Raw genomic sequence first — 12,311 nt, 5'->3', positions numbered from 1 at the left:
ATGTTGCGGGTCGCAAGTACTCATAAATTAGACTGGGAGGGGGAGATAAGGCAAGTGATGTGTCGAAAAAGCGTGGAACATATCGGTACTAAGTGGAGTTGTGATACGGAAACATTTCTCCAAGCGTACCCCGCGTGCCCCTGGTGTTCTTGTTTTGGCACTACTCACAACTAGCCTGAATTAAAGAAGCAGCTGTTCATGCAATTCAAATCGTTAGCTTGATTTGAAACTCAGTGTTTGCCTTCAAAAGCACCTAGCCCCAATCATCATTTTTCAAGCAACACTCCGCGTTTTACGTGCGCTCTGCACCAAGGAGCAAGCTGCTTTCGACTGTGTGGATGTAGTTCTCTGGAGCGCCGTGCGCTATACAGTAGCGTGGTATGCAGTACTAGCAGTACGCATAATGCAATGCGTGCTGTCGTATGCAGTTCCAAAAGAGAAGAAAAAAAAAGCTCGGGGCTACATTCCGCGTGATACTAGCTCACTGTTTAGCATTCACTCCAATTTTGAGCTAGCAAGTTCAGTTTACAAGTGGCGAGAAGGTGGAGGGCACTTTTAAAATCGCTATTTGTTAGAACTAATTGGCTTCTTCTGTCCGCTTTTGCAATACATGTAGCACACAACAGAATTCCCATTCGCCAATTTACGGAACGCTATGCAATTCGTGGCCCGAAGTGCGGAAAAGGAAGCACTTCTCTAGCGGCCAGATGTCTGAATGTGGTCGCTACATTTCGTATTCCCGTTCTGCAAACAAATCCTTAACGTATCTTCGCCGTAAGACAACTTAGTTCCGTCGGGCACTGGTTACCCAGGAGGCGCTGCCGAACCAGTTGATCGGGCACGCAACGAACGCAAAGTCCGTGGTCGAAACTATTAAAAAAAAAAAAAAGAATCGTATGCGCGTTATTTCTGTTGTCAACAGTAAAACAATCACAGATAGCCTTGAGTTAAATATAAAATACGCTCGAAATAGTTTGTACCAAGAATAACCTTTGTTTTTTTCTCTCCTGAACAAGTTTTCAAGGGTAACTTTTTCTTTTTCCTTTGAAAATCATTCATTTTTAAGAATGAAACATATATAAAGACTTTATAATCAGATGGTTATACCGTCAGCCGCTCATAAACAGCTTCAATATAACGAACTATTTTTTTCTAACCGCGGAGAGTCAGGTAGCGGCCACACAACGCTTGTGGGCGGAGCTCCTGCTACGCTCTTACCCTGTCATCAAATATATGGTGATTGTTACGATGCCAAGCCGTGCTCGTGGGCTTATGTGACGCATTTTACAGCCGACATGGCAGAAGCGCGGTATGCGATTACTGTGTTATACAGAACGCCCATCCAACGATAACATCGGATGCCAAGCATGTTGTTTCACAGAACCGAAACCGAAACTGGTTTGAATTGTAATCTTGATCCAATCACGTAGCACCTTGTATGGACGTCACTGCTGTAGGTGCGGCCGCCACAGACCGCGCACAATAGTTTTTCTTCGTTCACGCTTTATAAAATAAATACCGCCTCATCGCCCGGATAAACGATGGAAATTGCGTTTATTTGATCCAGTCTAGGCAGTGCAATAAAAAACGGGAGCTTGACAAATTAACGTCATAGTGGCCCTTTAAGCTCGGGGCGACATCCCGTCGTTCAAGCTTCCGTACCCCTCCATTTGAACGGTTTGCTACAGGGTGTTCCAGCCTCGGGACCATCGAAGGTGTCCGGAGAGGTGGACAGGAGCCACCTGGCCTCGCCAGGCAGCAAACTGGCGGGGGAATCCCAAGCGGACTCTCGGACCTCTCTTGAAAGGATGCCGCTCACTTCAGCAAGCGCCATGCTAAGCCCGTTCAAGGAGGGCCTGCTTACCTCACAGGTGAGCGCCACATACAGTGCAAGTCACTAAGTTGGGGGGCGATCGCGTCGTTCAAGCTTACGTTCCCGTTGATTTGGACGGTTTACGCGCTCACCAAGCCGGGCAAGAAAGCATATCGCTCTTCCCAACAGACTTACTAACAACCTCTAAAAATCCCTTTAACAATTCGTGGCGTCGTAACTAATCAGCAGGCACCGGATTTTAGGCAAATGCCTATTGTGCTCCTTGCACTCCTATCACGCCATTTTTATATATAAGCACAAATTAGAGGTTGGAAGGGCTGCTATGGTGTCTTTATAGTGCCTACAAATGCCTATTTTGGCATTTGTGCCTAAATGCTCATAAATGGCTATAAATGTTCAATGCCTATTCTTATAACTCTATAGGGTTTAACCTATAGTCCTCCAGTTCAACCAACTCTCGGAAAAGAACCGCTAGCTCCAGAAGAATGGGACGATCATTTTCGGCAACAAGAGGCACAATTCTCAGTGAAAAATCTGGAGATGGTGTTTGCTTTTGTTTCCAGTTTTTTCAGTGATTCTTAGACGTATACGTTCGGCGTGCTCTCCAGAGTTTTCTTCACACATGTGCCAACGTAACGGTTAGGCATCAAACACGCCTTTGTTAACAGATCATTCCCGTATTGAAGAGGACGATCATTTTCGGCAACAAGAGGCACAATTCTCAGTGAAAAATCTGGAGATGGTGTTTGCTTTTGTTTCCAGTTTTTTCAGTGATTCTTAGACGTATACGTTCGGCGTGCTCTCCAGAGTTTTCTTCACACATGTGCCAACGTAACGGTTAGGCATCAAACACGCCTTTGTTAACAGATCATTCCCGTATTGAAGAGGACGATCATTTTCGGCAACAAGAGGCACAATTCTCAGTGAAAAATCTGGAGATGGTGTTTGCTTTTGTTTCCAGTTTTTTCAGTGATTCTTAGACGTATACGTTCGGCGTGCTCTCCAGAGTTTTCTTCACACATGTGCCAACGTAACGGTTAGGCATCAAACACGCCTTTGTTAACAGATCATTCCCGTATTGAAGAGGACGATCATTTTCGGCAACAAGAGGCACAATTCTCAGTGAAAAATCTGGAGATGGTGTTTGCTTTTGTTTCCAGTTTTTTCAGTGATTCTTAGACGTATACGTTCGGCGTGCTCTCCAGAGTTTTCTTCACACATGTGCCAACGTAACGGTTAGGCATCAAACACGCCTTTGTTAACAGATCATTCCCGTATTGAAGAGGACGATCATTTTCGGCAACAAGAGGCACAATTCTCAGTGAAAAATCTGGAGATGGTGTTTGCTTTTGTTTCCAGTTTTTTCAGTGATTCTTAGACGTATACGTTCGGCGTGCTCTCCAGAGTTTTCTTCACACATGTGTCAACGTAACGGTTAGGCATCAAACACGCCTTTGTTAACAGATCATTCCCGTATTGAAGAGGACGATCATTTTCGGCAACAAGAGGCACAATTCTCAGTGAAAAATCTGGAGATGGTGTTTGCTTTTGTTTCCAGTTTTTTCAGTGATTCTTAGACGTATACGTTCGGCGTGCTCTCCAGAGTTTTCTTCACACATGTGTCAACGTAACGGTTAGGCATCAAACACGCCTTTGTTAACAGATCATTCCCGTATTGAAGAGGACGATCATTTTCGGCAACAAGAGGCACAATTCTCAGTGAAAAATCTGGAGATGGTGTTTGCTTTTGTTTCCAGTTTTTTCAGTGATTCTTAGACGTATACGTTCGGCGTGCTCTCCAGAGTTTTCTTCACACATGTGCCAACGTAACGGTTAGGCATCAAACACGCCTTTGTTAACAGATCATTCCCGTATTGAAGAGGACGATCATTTTCGGCAACAAGAGGCACAATTCTCAGTGAAAAATCTGGAGATGGTGTTTGCTTTTGTTTCCAGTTTTTTCAGTGATTCTTAGACGTATACGTTCGGCGTGCTCTCCAGAGTTTTCTTCACACATGTGCCAACGTAACGGTTAGGCATCAAACACGCCTTTGTTAACAGATCATTCCCGTATTGAAGAGGACGATCATTTTCGGCAACAAGAGGCACAATTCTCAGTGAAAAATCTGGAGATGGTGTTTGCTTTTGTTTCCAGTTTTTTCAGTGATTCTTAGACGTATACGTTCGGCGTGCTCTCCAGAGTTTTCTTCACACATGTGCCAACGTAACGGTTAGGCATCAAACACGCCTTTGTTAACAGATCATTCCCGTATTGAAGAGGACGATCATTTTCGGCAACAAGAGGCACAATTCTCAGTGAAAAATCTGGAGATGGTGTTTGCTTTTGTTTCCAGTTTTTTCAGTGATTCTTAGACGTATACGTTCGGCGTGCTCTCCAGAGTTTTCTTCACACATGTGCCAACGTAACGGTTAGGCATCAAACACGCCTTTGTTAACAGATCATTCCCGTATTGAAGAGGACGATCATTTTCGGCAACAAGAGGCACAATTCTCAGTGAAAAATCTGGAGATGGTGTTTGCTTTTGTTTCCAGTTTTTTCAGTGATTCTTAGACGTATACGTTCGGCGTGCTCTCCAGAGTTTTCTTCACACATGTGCCAACGTAACGGTTAGGCATCAAACACGCCTTTGTTAACAGATCATTCCCGTATTGAAGAGGACGATCATTTTCGGCAACAAGAGGCACAATTCTCAGTGAAAAATCTGGAGATGGTGTTTGCTTTTGTTTCCAGTTTTTTCAGTGATTCTTAGACGTATACGTTCGGCGTGCTCTCCAGAGTTTTCTTCACACATGTGTCAACGTAACGGTTAGGCATCAAACACGCCTTTGTTAACAGATCATTCCCGTATTGAAGAGGACGATCATTTTCGGCAACAAGAGGCACAATTCTCAGTGAAAAATCTGGAGATGGTGTTTGCTTTTGTTTCCAGTTTTTTCAGTGATTCTTAGACGTATACGTTCGGCGTGCTCTCCAGAGTTTTCTTCACACATGTGCCAACGTAACGGTTAGGCATCAAACACGCCTTTGTTAACAGATCATTCCCGTATTGAAGAGGACGATCATTTTCGGCAACAAGAGGCACAATTCTCAGTGAAAAATCTGGAGATGGTGTTTGCTTTTGTTTCCAGTTTTTTCAGTGATTCTTAGACGTATACGTTCGGCGTGCTCTCCAGAGTTTTCTTCACACATGTGCCAACGTAACGGTTAGGCATCAAACACGCCTTTGTTAACAGATCATTCCCGTATTGAAGAGGACGATCATTTTCGGCAACAAGAGGCACAATTCTCAGTGAAAAATCTGGAGATGGTGTTTGCTTTTGTTTCCAGTTTTTTCAGTGATTCTTAGACGTATACGTTCGGCGTGCTCTCCAGAGTTTTCTTCACACATGTGTCAACGTAACGGTTAGGCATCAAACACGCCTTTGTTAACAGATCATTCCCGTATTGAAGAGGACGATCATTTTCGGCAACAAGAGGCACAATTCTCAGTGAAAAATCTGGAGATGGTGTTTGCTTTTGTTTCCAGTTTTTTCAGTGATTCTTAGACGTATACGTTCGGCGTGCTCTCCAGAGTTTTCTTCACACATGTGTCAACGTAACGGTTAGGCATCAAACACGCCTTTGTTAACAGATCATTCCCGTATTGAAGAGGACGATCATTTTCGGCAACAAGAGGCACAATTCTCAGTGAAAAATCTGGAGATGGTGTTTGCTTTTGTTTCCAGTTTTTTCAGTGATTCTTAGACGTATACGTTCGGCGTGCTCTCCAGAGTTTTCTTCACACATGTGCCAACGTAACGGTTAGGCATCAAACACGCCTTTGTTAACAGATCATTCCCGTATTGAAGAGGACGATCATTTTCGGCAACAAGAGGCACAATTCTCAGTGAAAAATCTGGAGATGGTGTTTGCTTTTGTTTCCAGTTTTTTCAGTGATTCTTAGACGTATACGTTCGGCGTGCTCTCCAGAGTTTTCTTCACACATGTGCCAACGTAACGGTTAGGCATCAAACACGCCTTTGTTAACAGATCATTCCCGTATTGAAGAGGACGATCATTTTCGGCAACAAGAGGCACAATTCTCAGTGAAAAATCTGGAGATGGTGTTTGCTTTTGTTTCCAGTTTTTTCAGTGATTCTTAGACGTATACGTTCGGCGTGCTCTCCAGAGTTTTCTTCACACATGTGTCAACGTAACGGTTAGGCATCAAACACGCCTTTGTTAACAGATCATTCCCGTATTGAAGAGGACGATCATTTTCGGCAACAAGAGGCACAATTCTCAGTGAAAAATCTGGAGATGGTGTTTGCTTTTGTTTCCAGTTTTTTCAGTGATTCTTAGACGTATACGTTCGGCGTGCTCTCCAGAGTTTTCTTCACACATGTGCCAACGTAACGGTTAGGCATCAAACACGCCTTTGTTAACAGATCATTCCCGTATTGAAGAGGACGATCATTTTCGGCAACAAGAGGCACAATTCTCAGTGAAAAATCTGGAGATGGTGTTTGCTTTTGTTTCCAGTTTTTTCAGTGATTCTTAGACGTATACGTTCGGCGTGCTCTCCAGAGTTTTCTTCACACATGTGTCAACGTAACGGTTAGGCATCAAACACGCCTTTGTTAACAGATCATTCCCGTATTGAAGAGGACGATCATTTTCGGCAACAAGAGGCACAATTCTCAGTGAAAAATCTGGAGATGGTGTTTGCTTTTGTTTCCAGTTTTTTCAGTGATTCTTAGACGTATACGTTCGGCGTGCTCTCCAGAGTTTTCTTCACACATGTGCCAACGTAACGGTTAGGCATCAAACACGCCTTTGTTAACAGATCATTCCCGTATTGAAGAGGACGATCATTTTCGGCAACAAGAGGCACAATTCTCAGTGAAAAATCTGGAGATGGTGTTTGCTTTTGTTTCCAGTTTTTTCAGTGATTCTTAGACGTATACGTTCGGCGTGCTCTCCAGAGTTTTCTTCACACATGTGCCAACGTAACGGTTAGGCATCAAACACGCCTTTGTTAACAGATCATTCCCGTATTGAAGAGGACGATCATTTTCGGCAACAAGAGGCACAATTCTCAGTGAAAAATCTGGAGATGGTGTTTGCTTTTGTTTCCAGTTTTTTCAGTGATTCTTAGACGTATACGTTCGGCGTGCTCTCCAGAGTTTTCTTCACACATGTGCCAACGTAACGGTTAGGCATCAAACACGCCTTTGTTAACAGATCATTCCCGTATTGAAGAGGACGATCATTTTCGGCAACAAGAGGCACAATTCTCAGTGAAAAATCTGGAGATGGTGTTTGCTTTTGTTTCCAGTTTTTTCAGTGATTCTTAGACGTATACGTTCGGCGTGCTCTCCAGAGTTTTCTTCACACATGTGCCAACGTAACGGTTAGGCATCAAACACGCCTTTGTTAACAGATCATTCCCGTATTGAAGAGGACGATCATTTTCGGCAACAAGAGGCACAATTCTCAGTGAAAAATCTGGAGATGGTGTTTGCTTTTGTTTCCAGTTTTTTCAGTGATTCTTAGACGTATACGTTCGGCGTGCTCTCCAGAGTTTTCTTCACACATGTGCCAACGTAACGGTTAGGCATCAAACACGCCTTTGTTAACAGATCATTCCCGTATTGAAGAGGACGATCATTTTCGGCAACAAGAGGCACAATTCTCAGTGAAAAATCTGGAGATGGTGTTTGCTTTTGTTTCCAGTTTTTTCAGTGATTCTTAGACGTATACGTTCGGCGTGCTCTCCAGAGTTTTCTTCACACATGTGTCAACGTAACGGTTAGGCATCAAACACGCCTTTGTTAACAGATCATTCCCGTATTGAAGAGGACGATCATTTTCGGCAACAAGAGGCACAATTCTCAGTGAAAAATCTGGAGATGGTGTTTGCTTTTGTTTCCAGTTTTTTCAGTGATTCTTAGACGTATACGTTCGGCGTGCTCTCCAGAGTTTTCTTCACACATGTGCCAACGTAACGGTTAGGCATCAAACACGCCTTTGTTAACAGATCATTCCCGTATTGAAGAGGACGATCATTTTCGGCAACAAGAGGCACAATTCTCAGTGAAAAATCTGGAGATGGTGTTTGCTTTTGTTTCCAGTTTTTTCAGTGATTCTTAGACGTATACGTTCGGCGTGCTCTCCAGAGTTTTCTTCACACATGTGCCAACGCAACGGTTAGGCATCAAACACGCCTTTGTTAACAGATCATTCCCGTATTGAAGAGGACGATCATTTTCGGCAACAAGAGGCACAATTCTCAGTGAAAAATCTGGAGATGGTGTTTGCTTTTGTTTCCAGTTTTTTCAGTGATTCTTAGACGTATACGTTCGGCGTGCTCTCCAGAGTTTTCTTCACACATGTGCCAACGTAACGGTTAGGCATCAAACACGCCTTTGTTAACAGATCATTCCCGTATTGAAGAGGACGATCATTTTCGGCAACAAGAGGCACAATTCTCAGTGAAAAATCTGGAGATGGTGTTTGCTTTTGTTTCCAGTTTTTTCAGTGATTCTTAGACGTATACGTTCGGCGTGCTCTCCAGAGTTTTCTTCACACATGTGTCAACGTAACGGTTAGGCATCAAACACGCCTTTGTTAACAGATCATTCCCGTATTGAAGAGGACGATCATTTTCGGCAACAAGAGGCACAATTCTCAGTGAAAAATCTGGAGATGGTGTTTGCTTTTGTTTCCAGTTTTTTCAGTGATTCTTAGACGTATACGTTCGGCGTGCTCTCCAGAGTTTTCTTCACACATGTGTCAACGTAACGGTTAGGCATCAAACACGCCTTTGTTAACGGATCATTCCCGTATTGAAGAGGACGATCATTTTCGGCAACAAGAGGCACAATTCTCAGTGAAAAATCTGGAGATGGTGTTTGCTTTTGTTTCCAGTTTTTTCAGTGATTCTTAGACGTATACGTTCGGCGTGCTCTCCAGAGTTTTCTTCACACATGTGTCAACGTAACGGTTAGGCATCAAACACGCCTTTGTTAACAGATCATTCCCGTATTGAAGAGGACGATCATTTTCGGCAACAAGAGGCACAATTCTCAGTGAAAAATCTGGAGATGGTGTTTGCTTTTGTTTCCAGTTTTTTCAGTGATTCTTAGACGTATACGTTCGGCGTGCTCTCCAGAGTTTTCTTCACACATGTGTCAACGTAACGGTTAGGCATCAAACACGCCTTTGTTAACAGATCATTCCCGTATTGAAGAGGACGATCATTTTCGGCAACAAGAGGCACAATTCTCAGTGAAAAATCTGGAGATGGTGTTTGCTTTTGTTTCCAGTTTTTTCAGTGATTCTTAGACGTATACGTTCGGCGTGCTCTCCAGAGTTTTCTTCACACATGTGTCAACGTAACGGTTAGGCATCAAACACGCCTTTGTTAACAGATCATTCCCGTATTGAAGAGGACGATCATTTTCGGCAACAAGAGGCACAATTCTCAGTGAAAAATCTGGAGATGGTGTTTGCTTTTGTTTCCAGTTTTTTCAGTGATTCTTAGACGTATACGTTCGGCGTGCTCTCCAGAGTTTTCTTCACACATGTGTCAACGTAACGGTTAGGCATCAAACACGCCTTTGTTAACAGATCATTCCCGTATTGAAGAGGACCATCATTTTCGGCAACAAGAGGCACAATTCTCAGTGAAAAATCTGGAGATGGTGTTTGCTTTTGTTTCCAGTTTTTTCAGTGATTCTTAGACGTATACGTTCGGCGTGCTCTCCAGAGTTTTCTTCACACATGTGTCAACGTAACGGTTAGGCATCAAACACGCCTTTGTTAACAGATCATTCCCGTATTGAAGAGGACGATCATTTTCGGCAACAAGAGGCACAATTCTCAGTGAAAAATCTGGAGATGGTGTTTGCTTTTGTTTCCAGTTTTTTCAGTGATTCTTAGACGTATACGTTCGGCGTGCTCTCCAGAGTTTTCTTCACACATGTGTCAACGTAACGGTTAGGCATCAAACACGCCTTTGTTAACAGATCATTCCCGTATTGAAGAGGACGATCATTTTCGGCAACAAGAGGCACAATTCTCAGTGAAAAATCTGGAGATGGTGTTTGCTTTTGTTTCCAGTTTTTTCAGTGATTCTTAGACGTATACGTTCGGCGTGCTCTCCAGAGTTTTCTTCACACATGTGTCAACGTAACGGTTAGGCATCAAACACGCCTTTGTTAACAGATCATTCCCGTATTGAAGAGGACGATCATTTTCGGCAACAAGAGGCACAATTCTCAGTGAAAAATCTGGAGATGGTGTTTGCTTTTGTTTCCAGTTTTTTCAGTGATTCTTAGACGTATACGTTCGGCGTGCTCTCCAGAGTTTTCTTCACACATGTGTCAACGTAACGGTTAGGCATCAAACACGCCTTTGTTAACAGATCATTCCCGTATTGAAGAGCCAACGGTGAAACATCACTACGCAGCTGCCTTTCCTTATGCATCGAAATTCACACTGCCTAAAAGCACTGAAAAGCGCTTCTTTGTCAAAAATCTGCTCGGCTGCTAAACACCTTTTGAAAAACTCTCAAGTGTGTAGAAGTGCATTTTCCAGTATTGAGACGTCTTCATTGTTCAATTCAGATATGGCTGTATATGATAAAATCGAATGGACCTTTTTCCAATAGCGCTCTGCGCATGCTCTACTCGCTCCTAGCGACTGACCCACAATTATTGGGAGGCAAAATGTAGGCAAAGCAACGCCATATTGGATTGGCCATTTGCGAACGCCGGGCCAGCTAAGTGCTGCTCCGTTTTTTGAGCCCTGGCTGCCATCGAAAAATTTATCTGCCACTAAAAGCATGCGAGGCGCCTGGGACGGCTTTCTAAACTGCGCAGAAGAGGCGGAAAAAACGGGGGCGTGTTGTCCTATAATCCCCAAGTGTGGTTCGGGCGGCCGCCGCAAGAGGGCTACGCTACTGGAAAAAGGTCCACTGCACCTAACAGTCCTCTTTGTAAGAGCGCGTTAATTACTTCATAGATCATAGACTCTATTGCGTATATAATTTTTGTCTGTTTCATTTGCGTCGTAATTAAATTCCACAAGGCAGGCATAAATTGCCGCTTGTTTAGTCAGTATTCCCAGCTCTCAAGTATTCTTTTTCATGCCTATTCTACTACATGCGACACCCGAGCAAGCGACAGTGACCATTGAACATGAATTTCAGTCCTGCGCTGGTTGAATTAAGCCAATAGATAGCCATTAGTCTAGCAGTTTTATGGGACAACCGAACGACTATGTTCAACTGTTGGCGCCTTTGTGCCATCATTAACGATAAGTTTTTTTTGTTTTTCTGTCGTAGATACTGGTCGCGCACATCTTCGTTTGCAGTTACTTGGACTTGTGTAAAAATTTATGGTGCCTGTATGGAAGTTGGAAGCCCGAAACTGTGTTTTACCTGCTTATTCTAGGCGCCTAAAACGCGCTTTAATGCCTAAAAATCCGAACTCTACTAATCAGGAGTAGTGTGCGGCAGGCGGTCCTAAAAGGCCCCTTTTTCAGTTGGTCAAGCACAGCAGTCACAAACACTGATGGATGCGCGAAAAAAAAAATCACTGCAATACCCCGACATAAGTAGCACTTTACGCTTACCATGATTTGCCAACAGACCACCACTTTTTTTTTTATAGTTGCGTAAGTCTAAAGTTTCTCAAATTACGAATCACATAACAGAACAAAAAAATGTGGCTGTTCCACACAGTTATTCCTTATGTACACCCCTCATGCATAACCTAAAGTTATGGTTTGAACACCATTGCCGAGGAGCACATGGATGTTTTAGAATTCGGAATGCATTTCTGTCGCGTAGCAGTCGTTTCGAAAGCTTCGCTAAAACAGTTGCGCGCACGTACCCGCGAGTAAACATAGCTTTATTTAGATGCACCGGTATAGGCAAGCGCAGGAAGTGCCTGATTTAGTTGCGACTATATATATACTGCAATCCTGTTGAGACCGATTTCGCTGCTGGTATGCTGTTATGGCTTGGATTTTCTGTTTTAGGAACAGGTGCAGCCGTGCGTCCCCCGCGCCCCAACGACGGCCTCACCCAGCTCGGTGGCCGCGGAGCAGCAGCCCCGGAACCCCGGCCCCCAGCAGCCCTTGCAAGAGCGCAAGCCGATCGAGAGCAAAAAAGGACCGCTCAACAACGCCACGTTGCCCGTCCTGGTCATTGTGACACTGGCACTCGTGCTCGTGGTTGCCGTCGTCATCTTCAAGGCACGCACGAGCACTATAGCGTCACCAAGCATAGGCCTATATAGCGACCTGGTCTTGGTAACACTTAGACACCGAATTCAGACAATTTGTCAAACTCCTGCTTTTGCTTGCACTGCTCAAATAAACACACCTATCATCGTTTATCCGGTCAATAAGGCGGTATTTATTTTATCAGGCCTGAAAAAAAAAAAGAAATGTGGTTGATCCCTCTTT

General features: G+C 43.8%; 1 protein-coding gene across 1 annotated transcript in view; it reads right to left on the bottom strand.

The window, feature by feature from the left end:
- The window catches only part of Sik3 (Salt-inducible kinase 3), a 121,147-nt gene that overhangs the window by 65,531 nt on the left and 43,305 nt on the right, over window positions 1–12,311 (bottom strand). The gene's annotated exons all lie outside the window — the stretch shown is intronic.

Source organism: Haemaphysalis longicornis, unplaced genomic scaffold, assembly GCF_048455015.1.
Source record: "Haemaphysalis longicornis isolate Haplotype H1 unplaced genomic scaffold, Haemaphysalis longicornis Haplotype H1 scaffold_4, whole genome shotgun sequence".
Classification (NCBI taxonomy): domain Eukaryota; kingdom Metazoa; phylum Arthropoda; class Arachnida; order Ixodida; family Ixodidae; genus Haemaphysalis; species Haemaphysalis longicornis.
This window is presented reverse-complemented; position numbering and strand designations above follow the sequence as displayed.